Source organism: Myodes glareolus, chromosome 10 (assembly GCF_982192425.1).
Source record: "Myodes glareolus chromosome 10, mMyoGla1.1, whole genome shotgun sequence".
Lineage (NCBI taxonomy): Eukaryota > Metazoa > Chordata > Mammalia > Rodentia > Cricetidae > Myodes > Myodes glareolus.
In genome coordinates, this window is record NC_142035.1 from 14,644,400 (window position 1) to 14,656,882 (window position 12,483).

Below are 12,483 nucleotides of genomic sequence, written 5' to 3' on the forward strand. Positions count from 1 at the left end.
CTTGCCTCCCTCCATGTTCACTTTTATCTCCGCCTTCCCTGAAACGGAATAATGGACAGTCAGTAAATATTTGTCGAATGAATCAAGAGCAGAGAAAGGGCAAAGGCAAACCAATGACTCATTTGATTTCTGTTCCCAAAGACCCAAGTTCCCCAACTTCATAGAAGAGCACAAAGGAAGGAAGTGGGAGGTCCTAGGAAAGGAGTGTGGGCTTTCTGCCGGCTCTGCCACTTGCTAGCAGTGTGACCACTGAGCCACTCCTGTCTTTAAACCTCAGCTTCCCCGTCTATGAAATGAGGAGCTGGACTACATGAACGTTTTCCAACGTCTACTTCACACTGCACGAATTATCTTCCCATTTAAGTGCTTGACGAAAGCCCCACATAATCTGCCTGTCCGAAGAGCAAGTGATAGCCATGTGATCACTTGGAATTGATAGAATCCCAGACAAAAGTAAAGAAACCAGGCTTTGGCCAGGGTATGTGACTTCTCTTGTCATTTGGAAACTGTAAATAATTCACTTGGAGTCTAGCCCAAAGATTGCTGAGGTACTTCTCAACTCAACCATCTTTTAGGTACCTCAGTACAGCTCAGCACGTTTCAGACTCTTCTAGTCCACTGATTCACAGGATACAGTGTCTGTGAGACTGTCAAATACTCGTCAGTGATATAATTCTCAAAGCCCAAGACAGTTGTTTGTAAAGAAACTGAGGTTGAGCAGGGCATGGTGGTGCAAGCCTTTAATTCCAGCACTCGGGAAACAGAGGCAGACAGATCTCTGAGTTTGAGGGGCCAGCCTGGTCTACTGAATGAGTTCCAGGGCTACACAGAGAGACCCTGTGTTGAGAAACAAAATGAACAAAGAAAGAGAGAGAGAGAGAGAGAGAGATAAAGGCCGAGGATGGACTCAGACGAAGGGTCTCTGGCTGCAAACACCAACTTCCTTTCCAGATGGCAGAAGGGAGGAGAGAGCATGGCACCACAGGGAAAGGGCCAGTAAATTCCTCCACTCAGCCTTGCAGCGAGGGAGGGATGAGGGAGAGGAGCGCGCAGAGGTCTAGAGAATGCACAGAGTGGAGAGGTTTGTCCTGGTTTCCCACAGGCAGGTCTGTTTATACCCGATCCACTCTCTTCACGTCACAGCTGGGTTCCGTCCCCCCATCTCGTCCCCCACAGCAGAAGTGCTCCCTGTCGTCCTGAAACAGGACTCACAGGTAGCTTTAGGGTTGCGTGGACAGATAACGTCTGATGTCATTCTTGGAGCTTAGAGCTTGCCTCTGGGAAAGCCCCAGTGGCTGGCCACATCCTTTCCTGCTCTGCTGTTTCCTTTTCCCTTCGAAGGCTCAGCTTTTGGGTTCTTACCTTGCCGAATCCGGGAAATGGCCACCATCTATGTCTTAACCTGACTCCAACAAGGAAGCCAAGAGCTCAAGGAACCCTAGCCGTTCTCTTTACCAGCCCCTTAGCCTATTTCTGGAATGAGATCGTCACAGACTTGCTGTATGACCTTGGGCAAGTCCCTTGGCGGGCCCTAATATCCCGGACTGTAAAGGAAAAGCCAGGAATTGGATTCCAACTTCCAAATGCAATACCCTGTGATGTCAGAACCTCTTGAGAAACAAGGCACATTTGGATTCCTCTATGAAAGCAGAGCATAGAGATCAGTCTCATGGCACGGATGAGCTAGCTCGGCAGGCAAAGGCACCTGCTGGCAAGCCTAAAGATTGGAGTTCAGTTCCTGGGACCTGCACAGTGAGAGGAGGAAATTGACTCCTTCAGCTTGTTCCCTGACCTCCAAAAGCATGTGGTGTGTGTGTGTGTGTGGTGCTAAAAATAAAACCCAGGGCCTCACACGTTATACAAACACTGTGCTATTGAATGACCCTTCTACTCAAAAATCTGTACATTTAAAGCTAATCCCAAGGTAGGTATGGTGACACATGCATGTAATCCTTATACTCTCAAGTCTAGAGGCTGAGATGGGATCATGAACTCCTGAAACCTTGAATATATAGAGATATCTTGTCAATAATAATACATTTAAAAGATGAATCAGAGTTACATATTTGGCAACCACAGATTACCTGTAGGTGACCCCAAACCAACTCCTCCATCCAACAGACTGTTTCTCCATGACTTTGATGTGTCCCTGGCTCTCGCTAGGTTTTAGGGTTTTTTTCCATTCGTAATACGAGGGGGTTGGACTAGAATAGCTGGTCCCCAAGGGCCTTTCCTGCACTGCCAAGTCTGTGGTTACAAACTTATGAATGAAATCCAAACTTTGGGTCAGAAGCAGAGGTGGCAAATAGCCACAAGCTAGGACAAACTGTCCTCTGAGTGTCTAATCATTTGGTCACTTACCTCAGCCCCACACTGGGGCCTAACTACAAGCATTTAAGGGCAATTAGTACTAGGGTCAGCTCCTGATATACCCTGGTAAGTCACTCAGGTGACATGGGATTGTTCAAAGACAAATCCTGGCTCTACTACAGCCTTGTTGGGGAACTTATTTCACTCCCCCACCCCCTTCTCATTGGTCTTCTCGTCATAACAAGGATCACAGTAGCACCCTTATAGTGGACTGTACTGAGGATCAAATGTGTGCTTAGCCTGATAAGCAGTCAGTGTTGTGTAAATGTTGGCAGTATTAATTACTGCTGTTATTTCTTCCTTTGGAATGTGGGAGTGGAAATACCTAAGCTTTCAGAGCTGAGACAAGGATCTTACTATAATAAGTATCAGACGGAATGAACCTAGAGCCTGGGACATAGTAGGAGTTCAATAAGTATGACTCCTTCTGTGTCTGTCTGTCCACCTTTTCGTACTGAGACTGAACCTCGGGCTTGCTCATGCTGGGCAAGTGTTCTACTATTGACTTGTTTCCTTGGCCCTATTTTCACTTTTTATTTTAAGGCAGAGTCTAGGTTGCCCAGACTGGCTCTGAACTCTTTCTGTACTCCTGACAGGCTTTGAACTTGTGATCCTCCTATCTCAGCCTCTGACATAGCTCAGATTACAGGCCTGTGCCACCAGAGCCAGCAGCTTCTCTACCCGATCCCAGCCCCACACCTCAGCTCCCCTCCTCCCTCCTCCCTCCTGAGGATGCTCCACAGCCCGGCTCACGTTTCCTTTTGGGGAATAGTTTGTAGAAGTTCTCCGGAGACAGGTTATGCAACAGTGTGCTCACACTTTTTGGAAACTCCATGTAGGAGGTTGGCATTCGTTTCTATTCTCCACATCACTGACGAGCCTGGACTCTGGCCAGTGAGTTCCGTTCTTAGAATGGAAACTAGAGAGCCAGCTCATTGGCTGCCTGTTTTCTCCTCCAAACTGAGAACACTCTGTTACTTTGGTTGCATCAAGGGCTGTGTGTGTGTGCACATGTGTTTGAGGAGGAACATTTGCTGGGCTACTGTATACCACAGGCTTCTGTTATCTCATTGGGTCCTTATTTGACTTCTAAAACAAGCCCGTGAGTAGTAAATACTGCTAGTATTCACACTTCGCAGATAAGGAACCTGAGGCTCAAAGAAAGGCAAGGATTTGCCCGGAGCCACACCTCCAGAAAGGGGCAGAGCTGAACTCCAGCCCAAGTCAGTCTGACTCTTCTCCACAAAGTGCACTGGACGGTTCCAGTTTACATAAAACTCTTGCCTCCACAACCCCATCTGTTTTCCCCAGCAGAGTGAACATAACTATTGCCCTATTTCATAGATAACTGAGACTCAGAGGAGAAAAACCTCACAGTCAGCTGGTGTGTAGAGGGTCTCCTCAGTAGGAATAATCCAATTAAGAACCACAATGGCTAGAGCTGTAGCCCAGAGAGAAAACCCGAGATCTACACGCAGAAGCTTTTGGATTCTGTCCCCAGCGCTGCGAACCAAAAACAACGGTAACACAGTTAAGAAGTATCTGGAGTACGTGTGCATCTGCCATCACTCCGCAAATTTCCAGTTTATCCCTATACACCAGAGGAGTGGAGAAACAGGTTTCTGCGCTCTAAGCCCGATCATTGTTAGTTTTTCTGTAAACCATCTCTCCATGGTGAGGGGTGATGCCAGGCATATTAGTGTGCGGCTGGGCCTCTAGCTGGATGATACCGTGTTTCCTAAACACGGGACTCTGTTCCAGGCATTAGTTACTGATGCCTAAGACACCTTGGAAAGGAAAAGGAGAGGCAAAATATTTTCAATGCCTCCCCGTTTCATGTGATTTGATTCTTCTTCCTCTTTTTGGCTTTATGGGACAGGGTCTCATAGTATAGTCCAGGCTGGCCTGGAACTCATCGTGTAGCCCAGGTTCAAACTCATCTTCATGTTCAGCCGCTCAAGTGCTGGGATTATAGGCATGTGCTATCATGCCTGGCTCTTAGCATTCCCGACCCTGTCATAGACGCAACTTCCTGTCCCTGCCTAGAAAAGATTCTACACTCTTAGCTTTAACACTCAGACTTTTTTTTTTAAAAAAAAAAAAGTTGTTCATTTATTTGATAAATATTCATTGGGCATATACTGTTTGCCAAGAACTGGTTCAGACGGCATAAACAAAGTTAATGAGGAGGCAAACTGCTAGCCTCACGAAGGCCGCAGACAAGCAAGTCAGGCGGTAATGGAATGTTTCATATCAAGCGATGAAAAGCGTGAAGGGGCTGGTGAGGCAGAGCAGTGGGCAAAGCACCCGCCTCTATCAACTCACAACACCTCTGGGACAGGAGCAGAGGAACAGAGTTTGGGGGAAGCGAAGGATGAGCAGACAGTGGGGGAGGGGAGTAGACCGTTCGCTGATCTACTTTACAAGTACTTCTGAGTGCTTACTAAGTAGCTGGCACCGTGCTGGGCTGTGGGATACAGGATGAATGCAAAACAGAAACAACCCCTCCTCCTCGGGCCCTCAGCGTGCGAGAGGGGAAATGGACAAGGCCCAAGGACACCTAGCTGTGGACGTGGACGAGTGAAGGGTGCGGGGGGGGGGGGGGTCGGGATGGCTCCGTGGGTGGAGGTGTTTGCTGTGCACACCAGATGATCTGAGGGCAACCCCCTGAGCCCACTGTACCACCACATGCCTGCTATGGCACACAGACTGCCACTCCCGCCCCCAAACTAATAATAACAATAAAGGAGAGCTGTGTACAAGAATTAGAACAGGGAAACAAGCTGGTCTTAGTAGAAGATGTCTCTGAGGAAGTAGCATTTCAAACTCATCCTGAAAGGTGAGGAGTGTGAGCCAGGGCAAGGACAAGCCAGTCATTGTCGTCAGTGTTTCTAACAGCCGGGTGTCACGAAATAGATGGACCAAAAAGCAAGAACCCGAGACACGGGTTGCACACAGTGAAGATCAGAGCCAGGCAGGTTTAGGACTGCAGAGAGCTATGTTCCCCGCAGTGCCATGCTAAGGATGAACCTGAGGCTCCATGCACATTAGTCAAACAAGTTCTCTGTCTGCAATCTTTACCTCACTTCCTGGCATCTTTCTCTGCGAGCCTATCCTGGTTTCAGTAACATCTGCAGCACAGGTGCACGCACGGCCTCCTCTTAGACCAGATGTTCAATTAGAGAGGCTATGGGAGGCTCAGCAAAATGCTTGGGTCACTGTTCCACGATCCTCACTGCACTCTGCTCCAGGAGTCGGGCATGCAAACTGCATGGCATCGTGCCCACCGCACAGAAGTGCCCAGGTGTTGGTCTGTGTCAAACACTCAGCACCAGTAGGCTGCTGTGGAATTATCCCAGGGATGGGCTTCCAAGTGAAGCTCTGCCTCCACGACAACTCAGTGATTTCCTCTAAGCATTCGATTTCTCAGTTGCTGGATGATTGTGACCGTGAGGTGTAGCTCAGAGGAAGAATGCTCTTTCAGTGCCAGAGTGCAGAGAGGGGCAGAGAAAGAGGGGCTGTAACAACACTGGCCCTTTAAAATGACTGTGAGTGTGTGTACATTTGTCCGTGCGTGTGTGCTATCTAGAGCAAGAAGCAGGGCTGCAAGCTCAGTGGGACAGAATGGGAAGGCAGACAGAACCAAAGAAACCTGGGTCTGAATCCTGTACTTGTCAGTTTTTGCTGCATAACCAACAGCCCCAGATCTCAGTGGTAAGGACAATTGGTACATATGACTCGCTGGAGGGTTTGCAGGCCAGGTGGGGAAGCTTTGCTGTCGTGTCTCCTTTCTCACCTGTAAAATAAGAGATGAGCTACTGACTTCATGAGGTCAAGGTGAGGATGGTGCTAACATCAGGGGATGTCTGAAGCTGGGTGCCCACTCCTAAGCCAACCGATAATGCATATCGTCATCTCAGGTGCAGCTCTCTAGTCAAGGAACAACAGACGTTTACTGGAGAAGCCAATGAGAATAGCTGTCTCCCAAGAACACACTGGAGGAGAGAGACCCGAGAGTCAACAGAAGGAAGAGAAGCACATGCGCAGGGAAAAGAAGCCTCGCAAATAAAGACCATGCAGACTTGGAGCTAATGGCAGCACACATTTCACAGGTGAATGCAGGACTCTAGCAAATTCTGGGTCAAGAGGAGGGGCAGGGGAAGGAGAATGGGGGTGGTGAGAAGGAAGAGAAGAAGAAGGGTCAGGCACACCTTTAATCTTCCCAAAACTTGGGAGGCAGAGACAGGCAAATCTTTTTAAGTTTGAGGCTAGACTGACCTACATAGAGACTCCAGGACTATGTGGAAAGATGCTGTCTCAGGGTACCAAAAAAATGAAAGAAAGGAAGGAAAGACAGAGAAAGGAAGGAAATCTGTAGATAAGTTTACAAACCCAGAAAATCACCATAGCATGTGTATTCTTTCAGTCTTGGTTTGGAGTCCACTTCTCCAAGTCCCCTTTCTGTTTTCTTTCCTTCTCCATTTCATCTCTTTTCTTAACCAGATCTCACTATTTATACCAGGACGGCCTCCAGTCTTCCACGGTCTTGCCTCTGCCTTCCCCGTGCTGGGTTGTAGGTGTGTGCCTCTGCATCCACCTTTATTCTTAAGACGTTTGAAAACGTATGTTCCTTACATCTCCAAGAGCTGGATTTAGAGAGAGATAGCCAAGAGGATCATCCACAGTGTTGTCACATGATAAAACTTCTCCCGAGGAGACATCTACTCACCCTAGATAGGGATCTCACAACAGACTAAAGTACAGATACCACCAAAGTCTGACTCGGTGAGCCAATGGTTTTATTGGGGTTGCTTATACCAATACAGGTGATGGGTTACTTACCAAAGACAACTGCATCACCAAGGCCCACTCCAGTACGGGTGACAGCTCACAAAAGTTGAGAACTAGAGCACACTGCACAGCCTACAGGCAGCTCCACAGGTCGGAGACCTGTCTTTTCCAAATGACCTGGTCTAAACCTCTTTCTTCCTGGCAGCACGCTCAGATGGTGTCTGCTTCTTCCAGGTAGCTGCTCTGGTTGGTCTCAGTCTTCTTTAAGGCAGCTTTGGTTCTTCTGAGTCTTCTTGCAGCTTGGCTCTGTTCTTTTGCTTTCATTGTTTATTCCGGCAGGGGCCTAGTGAATCTAGTCAATTTCAGGGACTTCTTGGAGCTATTTTGAGTTGTTTGCCTTCCTGATTGAGGTGCTTTCCTGCAGGGTGGAATGGCTTTTTTGTTGTTGTTTGGTTTGGCTTTTCGAGACAGGGTTTCTCTGTGCAGCCTGGCTGTCCTGGAACTCACTCTGGAAGCTAGGCTGGCCTCGAACTCAGAGATCTGCCTACTTCCATCTCCCAGAGTGCTAGGGTTAAAGGCATGCACCACCACACCCAGCACGTGATGTGGATAGATATATGCCCATGGGCAAGGCAATATCCCTGCCTCATGTAACTTATATCCAACAGGCAAAACAGATGACAAGTGAAAAACCAAATCCATGATGTCAGATGAGGAAAAAATTAGGCAAAGCACAGAGAATAACTGGAGGAGTTATTTTCAGAATCTGCAAATACCTCTGGTGGCTGCTGGCTCCCAGTACTGGCCTTGGTTTGCCTATCTCACAATGGGGGTACTGTTGGATTCAGTGATCTAGAAGGAACCTTCTGACCAGAGTCTTTCCAGTTTCTGTGGTTATGCAAGGCAGCGGCGGCTGGACATCCCATGAGCTCTGGAAAGTCCAAGCTGTCATTATGTGGAACTGGGGAGAGGTTTGTGTGGAGTGAGGAAGATCAGAAAGAGCTGCCACACCATTCTGGGGGAAAGAGTGCCCTTAGCTGTTCTGAAAAGAGTGTTGAAATTACCTGATGGCTGTGTGGGGGCTGCTACTGGGGCGAGGAATATCTCAATATGCGTTACATGGGAGACCTCTTTGATTACAAGTTTATGGGCAAGGTATTGGGCTAACTACTGTCAACGTTCTTCCGATGACTACCAAGTGGTATACGAGGACATGGAGGCACAGAGAGGTAGTGTCTTGCGCCAGTTTGCACAGCCTTATTCTCTCTAATCAAAGAGACTGTGCCATCTAACACAAGAGGGAAAGGGACAATCGCCCAAAGGAAGTCCTAGATATCCAGGACAGTTTAGAGAAGCTGGGGCTTGGGGAGTCTCTGATGTTCCAGGTACACACCGGGGCTCAGTTTGAGAGAAGAAAGAACACCTCACCCTGTCACAGGTTGTGTCTCAGCTGATCTTTTCGTTTCCGCCGGAGGAGGCTGCCTGATGATACTGCACATCACTTTCATTGGCTTGAAATGAAAGCTGGGGGATGGCATAAATGTGTGGCCCATGACGGACTCCCCCAACTCAGGGACAGAGAACAAGGGAGCAGTGGCAGAAACCAGCACAGCTGAGTATGTGCTATGTGCCTGCCACTCCGCCCCAGGAGCCTGGGAACAAACTGGCTTGCAAACTTTGCTCCGTCCTTGCAATTCCTGGAACCAATTTCTGATTGTAGGAGCTATGCGAACGTCTGGTGTGAGGGCTCAGCATAAAGTGCTTGCTGTACAAGCATGATGACTTTAGAATCCCATCCAGAAACTCGCATAAAGATGGAAGGAGAGAACCAAGTCCACATTCTTACCCTCAGACCCCCACATTTTCACCACCACACATGTGCACGACCCCTTTATTACACCCCCACAATAATAATGATTAATCGAGATTTTTAAAACTAGGTTTTATGTTGGCCAGCTCTCTCTCTCTCTCTCTCTCTCTCTCTCTCTCTTTTTCTTTTTGGTTTTCTGTTTTGCTTTTTTTAAACTTCAGCTCTGATGTGAGGGTGATCTGGCTGCGACATCTGCCACCCCATTGATCACCAGGGTTGATTCCGCTGATCTGGCTGGCTAGGTGGGTGTCCCCTTCCTCCCTCACCTCTCCATGTGCGTCTCTCCCGCTTTGGTCGAAGAGGATGGCCTTCCCCAATAGAGGAGGACTGGTCCTCGATCTGCATTCCCCTGCTAGAACCTCCAAACAAGCTTTCAAGGTAAACTTCAGCTCCATGTAGGACACTAGGGACCTTAATTTGCTATTACAAATTGTGCGTGTGTGTGTGTGTGTGTGTATGTGTTTGTGTGTGTAGGTCAAAGGTCAACCTTGACTGTCATTCCTGAGGAGCTATTTTTTTTTTTTAAACAGTCTTACTATCTAGGTGGCCTGGAACTCACAGAGATGTGCTTGTCTCTGATTCCTGGGTCCTAAGATTAAAGGAGTAGACTGCCACTATTTTTATTTATTTATTTATGTTTAAGACAGGTTTCTCATTGGTGTAGAATTGGATGAGTCAGTTAGACTGGCAGACAAGAAGCTTTTAGGTCATCCACCCATGTCTGCCTCCCCAGAGCAATGTTTCTGCTGAAGCTGTCCACGCTTCATAGAGACTTTTCATGCATGCTCTCTGTTCCCAATCCACGAAGCCCAGGTTCAGTTTCCATACATTCACAGATAACTGCATCAAAACATATTCATATTTCTTCAAAGAGATTCTCAGAACTTGGAAAAGGGATAATGAAGTCCATAGTCCCAGGTGGTTGGGACAGTCTTGCAAAGAACTTTTGCTAACTATAAACTGACCATTTTCAACCTGTTCTGGCGATATTCTTTCCCAAGTTACTATCATTTTAAAGTTACATTTTTAAGTTAGTAGCTAGATTTTTCAATAGTTGTTTAAATGTTGCAAGGATTGTACAGCCCAGTTTATTGTAAATTCATAACACTTACAAATAACATGTTTACATTGTTCTCTTACATGTATCTCATTGAATCAATAGCCTTAGCAGTTGGCTATTTTCAATAGTCCATGTTGCTTTGGAGCCTGTCCTGGAACTAGCTCTTATAGACCAGGCTGGCTTCGAATTCACAGAGATCCACCTGCCTCTGCCTCCCGACTGCTGGGATTAAAGGTGTGCACCACCACCACCTGGCTTTACCAGTTCATCTTAAAAATTAAAAAAAAAAAAAGAAAGGAACAAGGGCTGGAGAGATGGTTCAGGGGTTAAGAGCACTGGTTGTTGTTGTAGAGGACCCAAGTTTGATTCCAGGGGCTCTGATGTCCCTTTTCTGCTTCCTCAGACACCAGGCACACATGTGATGCATGAAATTTTGTTGGAAATGTCTGTCTTACTGCAGACTGGTACATTTTCTTTCTTCCTAACTCGATCATTTTAAGCCTGGATGACTATTGCTCACACTTGAAAGGCATAGATTTTAGCTACAACTTTACCCCTATTTTTTTATTTTGATGTTTCCCAGATGTCAGCATCAGTAAATGCTTCATAAGAATCAAATCTGGACAACTCTGTGAGCTACTTGTTAAACCTATACTGTAAGTTAAATTATATAAATTTGTAATTAAACTATATATATATATATATATAAAATACACACACACATACACACATATGTAAACAGCTGGCAGTCTATCACAGTGGCAGGATGTTTACTTAGTTTATGTGCCTAGGTTAAATCACCAATACAAAATAAATTGTTACGGCCCTGGGGTTTTCAGAGGTTAGCCAGGCTGACAATGAATGCATTTTAACAAAGAGGATACATATGTGCCTGGAGATTCCCGAGCCTAGCTCCTAGCCACACTAGTCAGAGCCACATTAGAATTATATGTAATTCGAGACAAAGAGCAAAAAGTCATATTGTTTTTAATTTTAATATTCATTTATTTATTTATTATTTATTTGGTTGTTTGTTTTTGAGACAGGGTCTCTCTGTGTAGCTTTGACTGTCCTGGAACTAGCTCTTGTAGACCAGGCTGGTCTCCAACTCACAGAGATCCACCTGCCTCTGCCTCTCCAGTGCTGGATTTAAAGGCATGTGTCATTATCCCGCCATTTTGTTTTGTTTTTATGTTCTGTTTTTCAAACATAGGTCTTGTAGGTGTCCAGTTATCCCTAACAAAAACAAGCTTTTGTTTACAGAAGCAGAAACAGCAGTTAACCTCTGGACCTATTACAGTGTATAAAAAGCAAGGTTTGTTGAAGCTGCACAGGACCAGGCAATTACAAAAACAGCCCTTAAAATCCCTTGACATTCCGGAGGTCCAATTTTGTTTTGTAATTCTCCTAAGCACTAGAATTTTTAAACTTTGAAACATAAAGTTAGCCATCAATACAAAGCTAGCCATCACAAAATAAACATAAATGAAATCATTCAAAACTTATTGCTTCTGAATTTTCTCACGATTCTTCTATTATTTATGTTCTTAAGATTGCTTGTATCAGCCTGATGTGGCCTAGGCCTGTAATCCCAGTGATTTGGGAATTTAATGACGTGGGCGTGTAATGAGTTTAAGGCCAGTCTGGGTCAAGCTATAGCCAGATCCTGTCTTAAAGTGAAAATGAATATATAAATAAGTAAATAAATATGCTAACTAACAGATGTTGAAATGTTAATACCTATTGTGTGATTGAAGCACCGCAGATCACTTCCAAATTCCATGTTCAGTAAGGTTTCATTGGTGGGTTGAAATCAACCACAGAGGGGTATTTATGCCAAAGAAATTGGCAGAAGGCACAAATTAGTCTCTTCACCTGCGGGGTGAGCTGGAAGTGTTGAGAAGTTCCCTTTCCTCTTAGTTTTTTTACATTAACACAGTGACAGGGACTGAGAACAGCACTGTCACCAGAAGTGAGTTATTTCTTGACAGCTAGGCTAGGCTTCAGTCCCATGGAAAGCAAAGATGCAAAGATTGTAAATCATTTGAATTGCAAAATGATTTTCAGACAGGTTCTTTCAGATCTTTCTTTCAGACAGACAGGGTCTGGTTGTGTATCTCTGGTCAGTCTAGAACCTGAAATGTAGACTAAATTGTCCTGCAGCTCAGGGCTCTGCCTGCCTTTCCTGTTCCACGAGGCCTGTAAGAAAGGGTCCCCACCACCCTGCCCTCTCTCTCTCTCTCTCTCTCTCTCTCTCTCTCTCTCTCTCTTTCCACAGGGTCTCTCTATACAACCCTGGATGTCCTAGAACTCACTGTGTAGACCAGACTGGTCTTGAACTCAGAGATCTACCTGCTTCTGCCTCTCAAGTACTGGCATTAAAGGCGTGCGC